Source organism: Somniosus microcephalus, unplaced genomic scaffold, assembly GCF_052327205.1.
Source record: "Somniosus microcephalus isolate GS21.2 unplaced genomic scaffold, FLI_Smic_1.0 unresolved_chr7, whole genome shotgun sequence".
Classification (NCBI taxonomy): domain Eukaryota; kingdom Metazoa; phylum Chordata; class Chondrichthyes; order Squaliformes; family Somniosidae; genus Somniosus; species Somniosus microcephalus.
The window spans coordinates 39,075,253-39,094,044 of NW_028225185.1; positions in this window are offsets into that span (position 1 = coordinate 39,075,253).

Genomic DNA, 18,792 nt, shown 5'->3' on the forward strand with positions numbered 1-18,792 from the left:
TATGGATAGATCTGCATTTATGTGTTCAACCATAAATGTTTTTCGATGCTTTGGCAACATAAGATGTACCTTGTCATGCCAATAAAGCGATTTGAATTGAATTGAATTGAGAAGAACAAAGGGATCTCGGAGTACAAATACACAAATCACTAAAAGTTGTGACACAGGTTAGCAAGGCCATAAAAAAAGCAAACCAAACACTAGGGTTTATTTCTAGAGGGATAGAATTGAAAAGTAGGGAAGTTATGCTAAACCTGTATCGAACCTTGGTTAGACCACACTTGGAGTACTGCGCACAGTTCTGGTCTCCATATTATAGAAAGGATCATCGTCCGCATGCCCGATACGAGACTCCCAAAACAAGCGCTCTACTCGGAGCTCCGGCACGGCAAGAGAGCCCCAGGTGGGCAGAGGAAACGCTTCAAGGACACCCTCAAAGCCTCCTTGAAAAAGTGTAACATCCCCCACCGACACCTGGGAATCCCTGGCCCAAGACCAGAGCACAAAGTGGAGGAGAAGCATCCGGGAAGGCACCGAATGTTAAGTCCGTGAATGATTGAGACACGGACTAGCAGGAGAGAAACAAACAAGTCTTTACTGTTGAAAGGCATAAACGAATCTAACCAACAGAGGCTCTCTAGCGCCTTTTATACAGGGGTGAAAACAGCCGCTCATAGTCTCGTCGATTCATGACGGTTAGCGCTGATCCTGTATCCAATTCCATTTTAACTTGGGACCCTGCTATCGTGAGGGTGGCCCAAATGGTTCGGTGATCCTCTTTTGCGATTACATTGTGAAGTTTGAGACAGCTTAATCTCCTGTTCTCGGATTCACTATCGCTCATCTGGTCTTCGGAACTACTGTCCGTCATCTTTTGTACTTTCTTGTACGGTTCCTTAGTAGCCTTTTTGTTGTCGCTGGTCTTCTTCCCAGACTTACAAACTCGTGCAATGTGTCCAATCTTCCCGCATTGTCTGCATATTTTGTCTTTGGACCAGCAGTCCTTCTGGTCATGGTTAGTTCTGCCGCAGCGATAACATTTTGCAAATCCCCGTGTCATTTCGTGGGTGCCGTATTCCTGTGGTTTTTGTTGAATTTCTGCAGCTCCCCTGGCTGCTGCTTCATACGATACTGCCACGCTGAAAGCCTTATCTAGCGTCAGCTCTTTTTCTGCGAGTAACTTCTTCTGTGTTCCTTCACTCAGGAGTCCACAGACAAATTTGGCCCGTAGGGTATCTGCCAGTCCTGCTCCGAACTGGCAGTGCTTTGATAGCTTGCGTAGTTCCGTAAGATACTCAGCATTGCTCTCATCTTTGTGCTGAGTTCTCCTGTGGAATTTAAATCTTTCTGCTATCAACAGCGGTGCAGGGTTTAAGTGCTCCTGTAGAACAGCAACAATTTCGTTAAAACTCTTCGCCTTCGGTTTGGCTGGAGTAATCAGATCCCGCAATAGGCCGTACGTTCTAGCACCCATTACGTTTAGCAATATTGATGCCTTTTTCCCCTCCGCTATTTCATTTGCCTCGAAATATACCTCGACTCTTTCCACATACGTGGTCCAGTCCTCTAATATATTATCAAAAGCAGTGATACAGCCAGTCTTCGGCATCTTGCAAATCTAAAATGGCGCTTCCCGCGCTTTGCCTTCTTCTCCAATTTAACAAAATGGCACCTCCCGCGCTTTTCCTTCTTCCCCGCTGTTGTTAGCGCTGCTTTCCACGGTTTCTTGCGCGTATTCTTTTTCTTTTATTATTTTCCCGTCGTGGAGCGGACCCTCTGGGACACTTCCCTCCCTCTTCTGAGGTCCGAACGCTGCCCAGCTTCGAAACACCGGCCGCGCCCTGTATGCTCCACCCTCTCTCTCTCTCTTTGCTTCCCGACTCGCTGCCCGGCCCCGTTGCAGCCCAGGAAGGATCAGAGCACTACCTGCCACCAGCCCGATTAGCTGGGAAACCACGGACCGAGGAACCCAGCCTGGCTCTGGACAGTCTCTCCTGCGAGTTTTGAAATCGATGATTGACGGTCGACGCCTGTTTCTCGAGTTTCAATGGCCTATTTTTTTTTTTCTTCTTTCTTCTGGCTCCGACCTTCAACACGTCGTCGGAGCTGCTGCTGAGTTGCAGGTAAGTTCGTTTCTAACTCGTCGCCAGTGTTAAGTCCGTGAATGATTGAGACACGGACTAGCAGGAGAGAAACAAACAAGTCTTTACTGTTGAAAGGCATAAACGAAACTAACCAACAGAGGCTCTCTAGCGCCTTTTATACAGGGGTGGTCACTGCCGGTACTGCAGTCTGAGACCAGTTATTCTCTTAAAGGTACATACACAACACCGAACACCTCGAGTCTCTTCGCCGGGAGCAAGCGGAAGCCAAGCGCAGGCAGCGGAAGGAGCGCACGTCAACCCAAGTACCCCAACCCACCCGCCCCTTCAACCACCGTCTGCCCCACCTGTGACAGAGACTGTAGGTCCCGCATTGAACTCATCAGTCACCTGAGAACTCATTGTTAGTGTGGAAGCAAGTCATCCTCGGTTCCGAGGGGCTGCCTAAGAGAGAGATTATAAAAAGGATATAGAGGCAGCGGAGAAGATTGACAAGGATGATACCAGAAATGCGAGGGTTTACATATCAGGAAAGGATGAACAGGCTGGGTCTCTTTCCTCTTGAAAACAGAAGGCTGAGGGGTGACCTAATAGAGGCCTTTAAAATGATGAAAGGTTTTGATAGAGTGGATACAGAGAGAGTGTTTCCAGTTGTGGGGAAGAGCATAACTAGAGGCCATCAATATAAGATAGTCACCAAGAAATCCAATCGGGAATTCAGGAGAAACTTCTTTCCCCAGAGAGTGGTGAGAATGTGGAACTCGCTACCACAGGGAGTGGTCGAGGCGAATAGTATTTAAGGGGAGGCTGGACAAGCATATGAGGGAGATGGGAATAGAGAGTTACGCTGATAGAGTTAGATGAGGAAAGACGGGAGGAGGCTCGAGTGGAGCATAAACCGGCATGGACTGGTTGGGCCGAATGGCCTCTTTCTGTGCCGTATATCCTATTGATGCTGGTATATTACCCCCAATCCCATGAGCCCTAATTTTGTTTAATAACCTCTTGTGTGGCACCTTATCGAATGCCTTCTGAAAATCCAAATACAACACATCCACTGGTCCCCCCCTTACCTTATTAAAATAATTAAACTCAGCTCGGCCTATCAGGACTTCTGCACCTGAAGTGGTTCCCGATAACTAGACAATGTCAGGTTCCCTTTTTATATCCACTACAACACCTTGAATTTAGAGAGCACCTGTAACGTCCCAATCGCTTCACAGGAGCGTAAATCAGACAAAATTTGACCCTGAGCTACATAAGGAGATATTAGGGACCGGTGACCAAAAGCTGGGTCAAAGAGGTCGGTTTTAAGGTGCGTCTTAAAGGAGGAGAGAGAGAGGCGGAGAGGTTTAGGGAGGGAATTCCAGAGCTCGGGGGCCCTGGCGCGGTCGCCAATGGTGGAGCGATGGAAATTGGGGGATGCGCGAGAGGCCGGAATTGGAGGAGCGCAGAGATCTCGGAGGGTTGTAGGGTCTGGAGGAGGTTACAGAGATAGGGAGTGTTGTAGGGGGCTGGAGGAGGTTACAGAGATAGGGAGGGTTGTAGGGGGCTGGAGGAGGTTACAGAGATAGGGAGGGTTGTAGGAGCTGGAGGAGGTTACAGAGATAGGGAGGGTTGTAGGGGGCTGGAGGAGGTTACAGAGATAGGGAGGGTTGTAGGGGGCTGGAGGAGGTTACAGAGATAGGGAGGGTTGTAGGGGCTGGAGGAGGTTACAGAGATAGGGAGGGTTGTGGGGCTGGAGGAGGTTACAGCGATAGGGAGGGTTGTAGGGGTTGGAGGAGGTTACAGCAATAGGGAGGGCGGGTGAGGAGGCCATGGAGGGATTTCAACATGAGGATGGAGAATTTTGAAATCGAGGCGTTGCTTAACCGGGAGTCATTGTAGGTCAGTGAGCACAGGTGGGGTGATGGGCGAACGGGACTGGGTGCGAGTTAGGACATGGGCAGCAGAGTTTTGGATGACCTCAAGTTTACGTAGGGTAGAATGTGGGAGGCCGGCCAGGAGTGCGTTGGAATAGTCGAGTCTAGAGGTAACAAAGGCATGGATGAGGGTTTCAGCAGCGGATGAGGTGAGGCAGGGGCGGAGACGGGCGATGTTACGGAGGTGGAAATAGGCGGTCTTAGTGATGGTGCGGATATGTGGTACCCTGTTCTATTCTAGTGTGTCGTGACTGAAGTTAACAAGAGGTAGATGGGTGTGTGGGTGAGAAGATACGTTGGACATCCCCCACACAAGGACCAGGGTGGCAGCACACAGGTCACATGAGCAAATCGCTGATTTCTTTTCATTAAAAAACATTTTGCCGCGCATCACCCAGCATCCATTTCACCCTGAGATGTGCTTCTGACCGCGTGTCCGCTCCATCACCAAGACCGACAATTTCCCGCGGCGTAACATCGCCCGTCTCCGCACCTGCCTCAGCTCATCCGCTGCTGAAACCCTCACCCATGCCTTTGTCCCCTCCAGACTTGACTATTCCAATGCACTCCTGGCTGGCCTCCCACATTCCACCCTCCGTAACCATCAACTCACCTAAAACTCTGCTGCCCCGTGTCCTAACTCGCACCCAGTCCGGTTCACCCATCACTGCCCCTGTGCTCGCTGACCTACACTGGATCCCTTTTATAGAGGGAGTCTCCCCATCAGACCCCTTTATAGAGGGAGTTTCCCCATCAGGGACCCCTTTTATAGAGGGAGTCTCTCCATCAGACCCCTTTTATAGAGGGAGTCTCCCCATCAGGGACCCCTTTTATAGAGGGAGTCTCCCCATCAGGGACCCCTTTTATAGAGGGAGTCTCCCCATCAGGGACCCCTTTTATAGAGGGAGTCTCCCCATCAGGGACCCCTTTTATAGAGGGAGTCTCCCCATCAGGGACCCCTTTTATAGAGGAAGTCTCCCCATCAGGGCTGTAGGGGGGCATCTTTTTCGGGGTTTACGGTAATTTACCTTCCTTTACCTGGTTTACGGTAATCCACCTGGTCAGGCAGCCTTTTGCTACTACACTCTGACCAATCCCAAACAGTGGTTTTGAATCGCTAAACCCACCCTTCCAGTTCTGACTGGAGGACTTATAATTAATGATATATTAAAACTGACAACTGGTCTGGATGTGAGAAAATCAACTTTTATTAAACTAAAGAAAACTACACCACACGATTTTAGTAATCACTGTATGTGGTAAACCACTGTTATCGTTTTCATTGTTGTTCACTGTTGTTCACTACTGTTATCATTATTACACATTGTTACCTCTTGCTACTCACTGTGTACCAATGCATGCCTCAGCTGGCTCCACCCATGGCTCCGCCTACATGACCTGGTATAAAGGTGGCTGCTCGGCAACCCACTTCCTTCCTGGAACCAGTCATCCACGAGAGGCATGCTCTGTTCTTTAGTTAATAAAAACCTTTTCATTACCATCCTAATTCATCGCTTTTTATGGATTAATTGATAAGCGTATCACTGTACAATTGCTTAAATGGGGGAAGACAGATGGCAAGATGAGGGATAAATGGCTACAATGTTAATTAAACAATCTTAGCAATTTCCCTTAAATTACCACCCTCTAACTCCTTACTAGGCTGCCTTGCTGAGGAATGAGAAACCTGCTCACCTGTGGTCCAAGGAAATAAGAGAGAGAGATAGCTTCTCAGGAGCTATCTTTATATCCTGCGAGCTCCTGCTGTTTGGCGCTGAAAGGGCCTGTACGCAAATTCGCGCCGAAAAGTTTGAATACACAAGAGAAAGGCCATGATTGGCTGACTCAAACAGGCTTGGAGTGGTTTGAATGTGTCTTTGTTCTGAGGCTGAAATGTTCCCGCCCACATCTGGAGTTTCTGGGCTAACAAAAGGGAGTAATGGGTGATTCAAAAGCCCATTCATTCTAAACTGTTCCCTATCAAAGTCCTTTCCGTAGTTTCGGTGTGTCTCATTGTGTGTAAGGGGCTTTGAATGGGTTGGATTACTAGGTAAACAGAAGCCCTTTGTCCTGCGGTCAGTCTCCGAGTGGTTTAATCCCTTATGTCAACATCCTGCAGTTTCTTGTAAACAAACATTGCCTCTGTAGGGAAGGAAAATGCCCTGGTTTTGATTGACAGAATCTGACTGGCGCTGCTTGATCCTCCCACTTTCACAGACATCTACGAGCTGCTTTCCAAGCCCCATTGTCTCTGCCATACTTTTCTGACAGCCATTTTTTTAAACCCCTTTGCAACTACCAAACTCCAGAGAACAATTTTATTAATAAAATGTACTGTCTTAAAGTGTGCGAATTTTTCCACGAAGTTCCTCGATTCCGGTGTTGTCCATGCACCGCAACGCAGCCTTTTGTGGTTCTGGGCACGTTTTAAAACATTGTCCAACCCAGAAGCAATTTAAAGTCACGCACAGTCTCCGTCCACGATGGAGATTAATACATCCAGTATCTTCGGGGCTGAGGGGATTTTTTGCGAACCCCTACAGGGACCCCTTTTATAGAGGGAGTTTCCCCATCAGGGACCCTTTTTATAGAGGGAGTCTCTCCATCAGGGACCCCTTTTATAGAGGGTGTCTCTCCATCAGACCTCTTTTATAGAGGGAGCCTCTCCATCAGGGACCCCTTTTATAGAGGGAGTCTCCCCATCAGGGACCCCTTTTATAGAGGGAGTCTTCCCATCAGACCTCTTTTATAGAGGGAGCCTCTCCATCAGGGACCCCTTTTATAGAGGGAGTCTCCCCATCAGGGACCCCTTTTATAGAGGGAGTCTTCCCATCAGACCTCTTTTATAGAGGGAGCCTCTCCATCAGGGACCCCTTTTATAGAGGGAGTCTCTCCATCAGGGACCCCTTTTATAGAGGGAGTCTCCCCATCAGGGACCCTTTTTATAGAGAGAGTCTCCCCATCAGGGACCCCTTTTATAGAGGGAGTCTCCCCATCAGGGACCCCTTTTATAGAGGGAGTCTCCCCATCAGGGACCCCTTTTATAGAGGGAGTCTCCCCATCAGGGACCCCTTTTATAGAGGGAGTCTCCCCATCAGAGACCCCTTTTATAGAGGGAGTCTCCCCATCAGGGACCCCTTTTATAGAGGGAGTCTCCCCATCAGGGACCCCTTTTATAGAGGGAGTCTCCCCATCAGGGACCCCTTTTATAGAGGGTGTCTCTCCATCAGGGACCCCTTTTATAGAGGGAGTCTCCCCATCACAGACCACTTTTATAGAGGGAGTCTCCCCATCAGGGACCCCTTTTATAGAGGGAGTCTCCCCATCAGACCCCTTTTATAGAGGGAGTCTCCCCATCAGGAACCCCTTTGATAGAGGGTGTCTCCCCATCAGGGACCCCTTTTATAGAGGGAGTCTCCCCATCAGACCCCTTTTATAGAGGGAGTCTCCCCATCAGGGACCCCTTTTATTGAGGGAGTCTCCCCATCAGGAACCCCTTTGATAGAGGGTGTCTCCCCATCAGGGACCCCTTTGATAGAGGGAGTCTCCCCATCAGACCCCTTTTATAGAGGGAGTCTCCCCATCAGGGACCCCTTTTATAGAGGGAGTCTCCCCCTCAGGGACCCCTTTTATAGAGGGAGTCTCCCCATCAGGGACCCCTTTTATAGAGGGTGTCTCCCCATCAGGGACCCCTTTGATAGAGGGAGTCTCCCCATCAGGGACCCCTTTTATAGAGGGAGTCTCCCCATCAGGGACCCCTTTTATAGAGGGTGTCCCCCCATCAGGGACCCCTTTTATAGAGGGAGTCTCCCCATCAGGGACCCCTGTTATAGAGGGTGTCCCCCCATCAGGGACCCCTTTTATAGAGGGAGTCTCCCCATCAGGGACCCCTTTTAGAGAGGGAGTCTCCCCATCAGGGACCCCTTTTATAGAGGGAGCCTCCCCATCAGGGACCCCTTTTATAGAGGGAGTCTCTCCATCAGGGACCCCTTTTATAGAGGGAGTCTCCCCATCAGGGACCCCTTTTATAGAGGGAGTCTCCCCATCAGGGACCCCTTTTATAGAGGGAGTCTCCCCATCAGGGACCCCTTTTACAGAGGGAGTCTCTCCATCAGGGACCCCCTTTTTAAAAAGGGAGTCTCCCCATCAGACCCCTTTTATAGAGGGAGTCTCCCCATCAGGGACCCCTTTTATAGAGGGAGTCTCCCCATCAGGGACCCCTTTTATAGAGGGAGTCTCCCCATCAGGGACCCTTTTATAGAGGGAGTCTCCCCATCAGGGACCCCTTTTATAGAGGGAGTCTCCCCATCAGGGACCCCTTTTATAGAGGGAGTCTCCCCATCAGGGACCCCTTTTATAGAGGGAGTGTCCCCATCAGGGACCCCTTTTATAGAGGGAGTCTCCCCATCAGGGACCCCTTTTATAGAGGGAGTCTCCCCATCAGGGACCCCTTTTATAGAGGGAGTCTCCCCATCAGGGACCCCTTTTATAGAGGGGCTCTCCCCATCAGGGACCCCTTTGATAGAGGGAGTCTCCCCATCAGGGACCCCTTTTATAGAGGGAGTCTCCCCATCAGGGACCCCTTTTATAGAGGGAGTCTCCCCATCAGAGACCCCTTTTATAGAGGGAGTCTCCCCATCAGACCCCTTTTATAGAGGGAGTCTCCCCATCAGGGACCCCTTTTATAGAGGGAGTCTCCCCATCAGGGACCCCTTTTATAGAGGGAGTCTCCCCATCAGAGACCCCTTTTATAGAGGGAGTCTCCCCATCAGACCCCTTTTATAGAGGGAGTCTCCCCATCAGGGACCCCTTTTATAGAGGGAGTCTCCCCATCAGGGACCCCTTTTATAGAGGGAGTCTCCCCATCAGACCCCTTTTATAGAGGGAGTCTCCCCATCAGGGACCCCTTTTATCGAGGGAGTCTCCCCATCAGGGACCCCTTTTATAGAGGGAGTCTCCCCATCAGGGACCCCTTTTATAGAGGGATTCTCCCCATCAGGGACCCCTTTTATAGAGGGAGTCTCTCCATCAGACCCCTTTTATAGAGGGAGTCTCCCCATCAGGGACCCCTTTTATAGAGGGAGTCTCCCCATCAGGGACCCCTTTTATAGAGGGAGTCTCCCCATCAGACCCCTTTTATAGAGAGAGTCTCCCCATCAGGGACCCCTTTGATAGAGGGAGTCTCCCCATCAGGGACCCCTTTTATAGAGGGAGTCTCCCCATCAGAGACCCCTTTTATAGAGGGAGTCTCCCCATCAGACCCCTTTTATAGAGGGTGTCTCCCCATCAGGGACCCCTTTTATAGAGGGAGTCTCCCCATCAAGGACCCCTTTTATAGAGGGAGTCTCTCCATCAGGGACCCCCTTTTATAGAGGGAGTCTCCCCATCAGACCCCTTTTATAGAGGGAGTCTCCCCATCAGGGACCCCTTTTATAGAGGGAGTCTCCCCATCAGGGACCCCTTTTACAGAGGGAGTCTCCCCATCAGGGACCCCTTTTATAGAGGGAGTGTCCCCATCAGGGACCCCTTTTATAGAGGGAGTCTCCCCATCAGGGACCCCTTTTATAGAGGGAGTCTCCCCATCAGGGACCCCTTTTATAGAGGGAGTCTCCCCATCAGGGACCCCTTTGATAGAGGGAGTCTCCCCATCAGGGACCCCTTTTATAGAGGGAGTCTCCCCATCAGAGACCCCTTTTATTGAGGGAGTCTCCCCATCAGACCCCTTTTATAGAGGGTGTCTCCCCATCAGGGACCCCTTTTATAGAGGGAGTCTCCCCATCAGGGACCCCTTTTATAGAGGGAGTCTCTCCATCAGGGACCCCCTTTTATAGAGGGAGTCTCCCCATCAGACCCCTTTTATAGAGGGAGTCTCCCCATCAGGGACCCCTTTTATAGAGGGAGTCTCCCCATCAGGGACCCCTTTTATAGAGGGAGTCTCCCCATCAGGGACCCCTTTTATAGAGGGAGTGTCCCCATCAGGGACCCCTTTTATAGAGGGAGTCTCCCCATCAGGGACCCCTTTTATAGAGGGAGTCTCCCCATCAGGGACCCCTTTTATAGAGGGAGTCTCCCCATCAGGGACCCCTTTTATAGAGGGAGTCTCCCCATCAGAGACCCCTTTTATAGAGGGAGTCTCCCCATCAGACCCCTTTTATAGAGGGAGTCTCCCCATCAGGGACCCCTTTTATAGAGGGAGTCTCTCCATCAGGGACCCCTTTTATAGAGGGAGTCTCCCCATCAGAGAACCCTTTTATAGAGGGAGTCTCCCCATCACGGACCCCTTTTATTGAGGGAGTCTCCCCATCAGGGACCCCTTTTATAGAGGGAGTCTCCCCATCAGGGACCCCTTTTATAGAGGGAGTCTCCCCATCAGAGACCCCTTTTATAGAGGGAGTCTCACCATCAGGGACCCCTTTTATAGAGGGAGTCTCCCCATCAGGGACCCCCTTTATAGAGGGAGTCTCTCCATCAGACCCCTTTTATAGAGGGAGTCTCCCCATCAGGGACCCCTTTTATAGAGGGAGTCTCCCCATCAGGGACCCCTTTTATAGAGGGAGTCTCCCCATCAGGGACCCCTTTTATAGAGGGAGTCTCCCCATCAGGGACCCCTTTTATAGAGGGAGTCTCCCCATCAGGGACCCCTTTTATAGAGGGAGTCTCCCCATCAGGGACCCCTTTTATAGAGGGAGTCTCCCATCAGGGACCCCTTTTATAGAGGGAGTCTCCCCATCAGGGACCCCTTTTATAGAGGGAGTCTCCCCATCAGGGACCCCTTTTATAGAGGGAGTCTCCCCATCATACCCCTTTTATAGAGTGAGTCTCCCCATCAGGGACCCCTTTTATAGAGGGAGTCTCCCCATCAGGGACCCCTTTTATAGAGGGAGTCTCCCCCTCAGGGACCCCTTTTATAGAGGGAGTCTCCCCATCAGGGACCCCTTTTATAGAGGGAGTCTCCCCATCAGGGACCCCTTTTATAGAGGGAGTCTCCCCATCAGGGACCCCTTTTATAGAGGGAGTCTCCCCATCAGGGACCCCTTTTATAGAGGGAGTCTCCCCATCAGGGACCCCTTTTACAGAGGGAGTCTCCCCATCAGGGACCCCTTTTATAGAGGGAGTCTCCCCATCAGGGACCCCTTTTATAGAGGGAGTCTCCCCATCAGGGACCCCTTTTACAGAGGGAGTCTCCCCATCAGGGACCCCTTTTATAGAGGGAGTCTCCCCATCAGGGACCCCTTTTATAGAGGGAGTCTCCCCATCAGGGACTCCTTTTATAGAGGGAGTCTCCCATCAGGGACCCCTTTTATAGAGGGAGTCTCCCCATCAGGGACCCCTTTTATAGAGGGAGTCTCCCCATCAGGGACCCCTTTTATAGAGGGAGTCTCCCCATCAGGGACCCCTTTTATTGAGGGAGTCTCCCCATCAGGGACCCCTTTTATAGAGGGAGTCTCCCCATCAGGGACCCATTTTATAGAGGGAGTCTCCCCATCAGGGACCCCTTTTATAGAGGGAGTCTCCCCATCAGGGACCCCTTTTATAGAGGGAGTCTCCCCATCAGGGACCCCTTTTATAGAGGGAGTCTCCCCATCAGGGACCCCTTTTATAGAGGGAATCTCCCCATCAGGGACCCCTTTTATCGAGGGAGTCTCCCCATCAGGGACCCCTTTTATAGAGGGAGTCTCCCCATCAGGGACCCCTTTTATAGAGGGAGTCTCTCCATCAGACCCCTTTTATAGAGGGAGTCTCCCCATCAGGGACCCCTGTTATAGAGGGAGTCTCCCCATCAGGGACCCCTTTTATAGAGGTAGTCTCCCCATCAGGGACCCCTGTTATAGAGGGAGTCTCCCCATCAGGGACCCCTTTTATAGAGGGAGTCTCTCCATCAGACCCCTTTTATAGAGGGAGTCTCCCCATCAGGGACCCCTTTTATAGAGGGAGTCTCTCCATCAGACCCCTTTTATAGAGGGAGTCTCTCCATCAGGGACCCCTTTTATAGAGGGAGTCTCTCCATCAGACCCCTTTTATAGAGGGAGTCTCCCCATCAGGGACCCCTGTTATAGAGGGAGTCTCCCCATCAGGGACCCCTTTTATAGAGGGGATCTCCCCATCAGGGCCCCTTTTATAGAGGGAGTCTCCCCATCAGGGACCCTTTTATAGAGGGAGTCTCCCCATCAGAGACCCCTTTTATAGAGGGAGTCTCCCCATCAGGGACCCCTTTTATAGAGGGAGTCTCTCCATCAGGGACCCCTGTTATAGAGGGAGTCTCCCCATCAGGGACCCCTTTTATAGAAGGAGTCTCCCCATCAGGGACCCCTTTTATAGAGGGAGTCTCCCCATCAGGGACCCCTTTTATAGAGGGAGTCTCTCCATCAGGGACCCCTTTTATAGAGGGTGTCTCTCCATCAGGGACCCCTTTTATAGAGGGAGTCTCCCCATCAGGGACCCCTTTTATAGAGGGAGTCTCCCCATCAGGGACCCCTTTTATAGAGGGAGTCTCCCCATCAGGGACCCCTTTTATAGAGGGAGTCTCCCCATCAGGGACCCCTTTTATAGAGGGAGTCTCCCCATCAGGGACCCCTTTTATAGAGGGAATCTCCCCATCAGGGACCCCTTTTATCGAGGGAGTCTCCCCATCAGGGACCCCTTTTATAGAGGGAGTCTCCCCATCAGGGACCCCTTTTATAGAGGGTGTCTCTCCATCAGACCCCTTTTATAGAGGGAGTCTCCCCATCAGGGACCCCTGTTATAGAGGGAGTCTCCCCATCAGGGACCCCTTTTATAGAGGGGGTCTCCCCATCAGGAACCCCTTTTATAGAGGGAGTCTCTCCATCAGGGACCCCTTTTATAGAGGTAGTCTCCCCATCAGGGACCCCTTTTATAGAGGTAGTCTCCCCATCAGGGACCCCTGTTATAGAGGGAGTCTCCCCATCAGGGACCCCTTTTATAGAGGGAGTCTCTCCATCAGACCCCTTTTATAGAGGGAGTCTCCCCATCAGGGACCCCTTTTATAGAGGGAGTCTCTCCATCAGACCCCTTTTATAGAGGGAGTCTCTCCATCAGGGACCCCTTTTATAGAGGGAGTCTCTCCATCAGACCCCTTTTATAGAGGGAGTCTCCCCATCAGGGACCCCTGTTATAGAGGGAGTCTCCCCATCAGGGACCCCTTTTATAGAGGGGATCTCCCCATCAGGGCCCCTTTTATAGAGGGAGTCTCCCCATCAGGGACCCTTTTATAGAGGGAGTCTCCCCATCAGGGACCCCTGTTATAGAGGGAGTCTCCCCATCAGGGACCCCTTTTATAGAGGGGATCTCCCCATCAGGGCCCCTTTTATAGAGGGAGTCTCCCCATCAGGGACCCTTTTATAGAGGGAGTCTCCCCATCAGGGACCCTTTTATAGAGGGAGTCTCCCCATCAGACCCCTTTTATAGAGGGAGTCTCCCCATCAGAGACCCCTTTTATAGAGGGAGTCACCCCATCAGACCCCTTTTATAGAGGGAGTCTCCCCATCAGGGACCCCTTTTATAGAGGGAGTCTCCCCATCAGGGACCCTTTTATAGAGGGAGTCTCCCCATCAGGGACCCCTTTTATAGAGGGAGTCTCCCCATCAGGGACCCCTTTTATAGAGGGAGTCTCCCCATCAAGGACCCCTTTTATAGAGGGAGTCTCCCCATCAGGGACCCCTTTTATAGAGGGAGTCTCCCCATCAGGGACCCCTTTTATAGAGGGAGTCTCCCCATCAGGGACCCCTGTTATAGAGCGAGTCTCCCCATCAGGGACCCCTTTTATAGAAGGAGTCTCCCTATCAGACCCCTTTTATAGAGGGAGTCTCCCCATCAGGGACCCCTTTTATAGAGGGAGTCTCCCCATCAGGGACCCCTTTTATAGAGGGAGTCTCTCCATCAGACCCCTTTTATAGAGGGAGTCTCCCCATCAGGGACCCCTTTTATAGAGGGAGTCTCTCCATCAGACCCCTTTTATAGAGGGAGTCTCTCCATCAGGGACCCCTTTTATAGAGGGAGTCTCTCCATCAGACCCCTTTTATAGAGGGAGTCTCCCCATCAGGGACCCCTGTTATAGAGGGAGTCTCCCCATCAGGGACCCCTTTTATAGAGGGAGTCTCCCCATCAGGGACCCCTTTTATAGAGGGGATCTCCCCATCAGGGCCCCTTTTATAGAGGGAGTCTCCCCATCAGGGACCCTTTTATAGAGGGAGTCTCCCCATCAGAGACCCCTTTTATAGAGGGAGTCTCCCCATCAGGGACCCCTTTTATAGAGGGAGTCTCTCCATCAGGGACCCCTGTTATAGAGGGAGTCTCCCCATCAGGGACCCCTTTTATAGAAGGAGTCTCCCCATCAGGGACCCCTTTTATAGAGGGAGTCTCCCCATCAGGGACCCATTTTATAGAGGGAGTCTCCCCATCAGGGACCCCTTTTATAGAGGGAGTCTCCCCATCAGGGACCCCTTTTATAGAGGGAGTCTCCCCATCAGGGACCCCTTTTATAGAGGGAGTCTCCCCATCAGGGACCCCTTTTATAGAGGGAGTCTCCCCATCAGGGACCCCTTTTATAGAGGGAATCTCCCCATCAGGGACCCCTTTTATCGAGGGAGTCTCCCCATCAGGGACCCCTTTTATAGAGGGAGTCTCCCCATCAGGGACCCCTTTTATAGAGGGTGTCTCTCCATCAGACCCCTTTTATAGAGGGAGTCTCCCCATCAGGGACCCCTGTTATAGAGGGAGTCTCCCCATCAGGGACCCCTTTTATAGAGGGGGTCTCCCCATCAGGAACCCCTTTTATAGAGGGAGTCTCTCCATCAGGGACCCCTTTTATAGAGGTAGTCTCCCCATCAGGGACCCCTTTTATAGAGGGAGTCTCCCCATCAGGGACCCCTTTTATAGAGGGAGTCTCTCCATCAGACCCCTTTTATAGAGGGAGTCTCCCCATCAGGGACCCCTTTTATAGAGGGAGTCTCTCCATCAGACCCCTTTTATAGAGGGAGTCTCTCCATCAGGGACCCCTTTTATAGAGGGAGTCTCTCCATCAGACCCCTTTTATAGAGGGAGTCTCCCCATCAGGGACCCCTGTTATAGAGGGAGTCTCCCCATCAGGGACCCCTTTTATAGAGGGGATCTCCCCATCAGGGCCCCTTTTATAGAGGGAGTCTCCCCATCAGGGACCCTTTTATAGAGGGAGTCTCCCCATCAGGGACCCCTGTTATAGAGGGAGTCTCCCCATCAGGGACCCCTTTTATAGAGGGGATCTCCCCATCAGGGCCCCTTTTATAGAGGGAGTCTCCCCATCAGGGACCCTTTTATAGAGGGAGTCTCCCCATCAGGGACCCTTTTATAGAGGGAGTCTCCCCATCAGACCCCTTTTATAGAGGGAGTCTCCCCATCAGAGACCCCTTTTATAGAGGGAGTCACCCCATCAGACCCCTTTTATAGAGGGAGTCTCCCCATCAGGGACCCCTTTTATAGAGGGAGTCTCCCCATCAGGGACCCTTTTATAGAGGGAGTCTCCCCATCAGGGACCCCTTTTATAGAGGGAGTCTCCCCATCAGGGACCCCTTTTATAGAGGGAGTCTCCCCATCAGGGACCCCTTTTATAGAGGGAGTCTCCCCATCAGGGACCCCTTTTATAGAGGGAGTCTCCCCATCAGACCCCTTTTATAGAGGGAGTCTCCCCATCAGGGACCCCTTTTATAGAGGGAGTCTCCCCATCAGGGACCCCTTTTATAGAGGGAGTCTCACCATCAGGGACCCCTTTTATAGAGGGAGTCTCCCCATCAGGGACCCCTTTTATAGAGAGAGTCTCCCCATCAGGGACCCCTTTTATAGAGGGAGTCTCCCCATCAGACCCCTTTTATAGAGGGAGTCTCCCCATCAGGGACCCTTTTATAGAGGGAGTCTCCCCATCAGGGACCCCTTTTATAGAGGGAGTCTCCCCATCAGACCCCTTTTATAGAGGGAGTCTCCCCATCAGGGACCCCTTTTATAGAGGGAGTCTCCCCATCAGGGACCCCTTTTATAGAGGGAGTCTCCCCATCAGGGACCCTTTTATAGAGGGAGTCTCCCCATCAGGGACCCCTTTTATAGAGGGAGTCTCTCCATCAGGGACCCCTGTTATAGAGGGAGTCTCCCCATCAGGGACCCCTTTTATAGAAGGAGTCTCCCCATCAGGGACCCCTTTTATAGAGGGAGTCTCCCCATCAGGGACCCCTTTTATAGAGGGAGTCTCTCCATCAGGGACCCCTTTTATAGAGGGTGTCTCTCCATCAGGGACCCCTTTTATAGAGGGAGTCTCCCCATCAGGGACCCCTTTTATAGAGGGAGTCTCCCCATCAGGGACCCCTTTTATAGAGGGAGTCTCCCCATCAGGGACCCCTTTTATAGAGGGAGTCTCCCCATCAGGGACCCCTTTTATAGAGGGAGTCTCCCCATCAGGGACCCCTTTTATAGAGGGAATCTCCCCATCAGGGACCCCTTTTATCGAGGGAGTCTCCCCATCAGGGACCCCCTTTTATAGAGGGAGTCTCCCCATCAGGGACCCCTTTTATAGAGGGTGTCTCTCCATCAGACCCCTTTTATAGAGGGAGTCTCCCCATCAGGGACCCCTGTTATAGAGGGAGTCTCCCCATCAGGGACCCCTTTTATAGAGGGGGTCTCCCCATCAGGAACCCCTTTTATAGAGGGAGTCTCTCCATCAGGGACCCCTTTTATAGAGGTAGTCTCCCCATCAGGGACCCCTTTTATAGAGGTAGTCTCCCCATCAGGGACCCCTGTTATAGAGGGAGTCTCCCCATCAGGGACCCCTTTTATAGAGGGAGTCTCTCCATCAGACCCCTTTTATAGAGGGAGTCTCCCCATCAGGGACCCCTTTTATAGAGGGAGTCTCTCCATCAGACCCCTTTTATAGAGGGAGTCTCTCCATCAGGGACCCCTTTTATAGAGGGAGTCTCTCCATCAGACCCCTTTTATAGAGGGAGTCTCCCCATCAGGGACCCCTGTTATAGAGGGAGTCTCCCCATCAGGGACCCCTTTTATAGAGGGGATCTCCCCATCAGGGCCCCTTTTATAGAGGGAGTCTCCCCATCAGGGACCCTTTTATAGAGGGAGTCTCCCCATCAGGGACCCCTGTTATAGAGGGAGTCTCCCCATCAGGGACCCCTTTTATAGAGGGGATCTCCCCATCAGGGCCCCTTTTATAGAGGGAGTCTCCCCATCAGGGACCCTTTTATAGAGGGAGTCTCCCCATCAGGGACCCTTTTATAGAGGGAGTCTCCCCATCAGACCCCTTTTATAGAGGGAGTCTCCCCATCAGAGACCCCTTTTATAGAGGGAGTCACCCCATCAGACCCCTTTTATAGAGGGAGTCTCCCCATCAGGGACCCCTTTTATAGAGGGAGTCTCCCCATCAGGGACCCTTTTATAGAGGGAGTCTCCCCATCAGGGACCCCTTTTATAGAGGGAGTCTCCCCATCAGGGACCCCTTTATAGAGGGAGTCTCCCCATCAAGGACCCCTTTTATAGAGGGAGTCTCCCCATCAGGGACCCCTTTTATAGAGGGAGTCTCCCCATCAGGGACCCCTTTTATAGAGGGAGTCTCCCCATCAGGGACCCCTGTTATAGAGGGAGTCTCCCCATCAGGGACCCCTTTTATAGAAGGAGTCTCCCCATCAGACCCCTTTTATAGAGGGAGTCTCCCATCAGGACCCCTTTTATAGAGGGAGTCTCTCCATCAGGACCCCTTTTATAGAGGGAGTCTCCCCATCAGGGACCCCTTTTATAGAGGGAGTCTCTCCATCAGGACCCCTTTTATAGAGGGAGTCTCTCCATCAGGGACCCCTTTTATAGAGGGAGTCTCTCCATCAGACCCCTTTTATAGAGGGAGTCTCCCCATCAGGGACCCCTGTTATAGAGGGAGTCTCCCCATCAGGGACCCCTTTTATAGAGGGGATCTCCCCATCAGGGCCCCTTTTATAGAGGGAGTCTCCCCATCAGGGACCCTTTTATAGAGGGAGTCTCCCCATCAGAGACCCCTTTTATAGAGGGAGTCTCCCCATCAGGGACCCCTTTTATAGAGGGAGTCTCTCCATCAGGGACCCCTGTTATAGAGGGAGTCTCCCCATCAGGGACCCCTTTTATAGAAGGAGTCTCCCCATCAGGGACCCCTTTTATAGAGGGAGTCTCCCCATCAGGGACCCATTTTATAGAGGGAGTCTCCCCATCAGGGACCCCTTTTATAGAGGGAGTCTCCCCATCAGGGACCCCTTTTATAGAGGGAGTCTCCCCATCAGGGACCCCTTTTATAGAGGGAGTCTCCCCATCAGGGACCCCTTTTATAGAGGGAGTCTCCCCATCAGGGACCCCTTTTATAGAGGGAATCTCCCCATCAGGGACCCCTTTTATCGAGGGAGTCTCCCCATCAGGGACCCCTTTTATAGAGGGAGTCTCCCCATCAGGGACCCCTTTTATAGAGGGTGTCTCTCCATCAGACCCCTTTTATAGAGGGAGTCTCCCCATCAGGGACCCCTGTTATAGAGGGAGTCTCCCCATCAGGGACCCCTTTTATAGAGGGGGTCTCCCCATCAGGAACCCCTTTTATAGAGGGAGTCTCTCCATCAGGACCCCTTTTATAGAGGTAGTCTCCCCATCAGGGACCCCTTTTATAGAGGGAGTCTCCCCATCAGGGACCCCTTTTATAGAGGGAGTCTCTCCATCAGACCCCTTTTATAGAGGGAGTCTCCCCATCAGGGACCCCTTTTATAGAG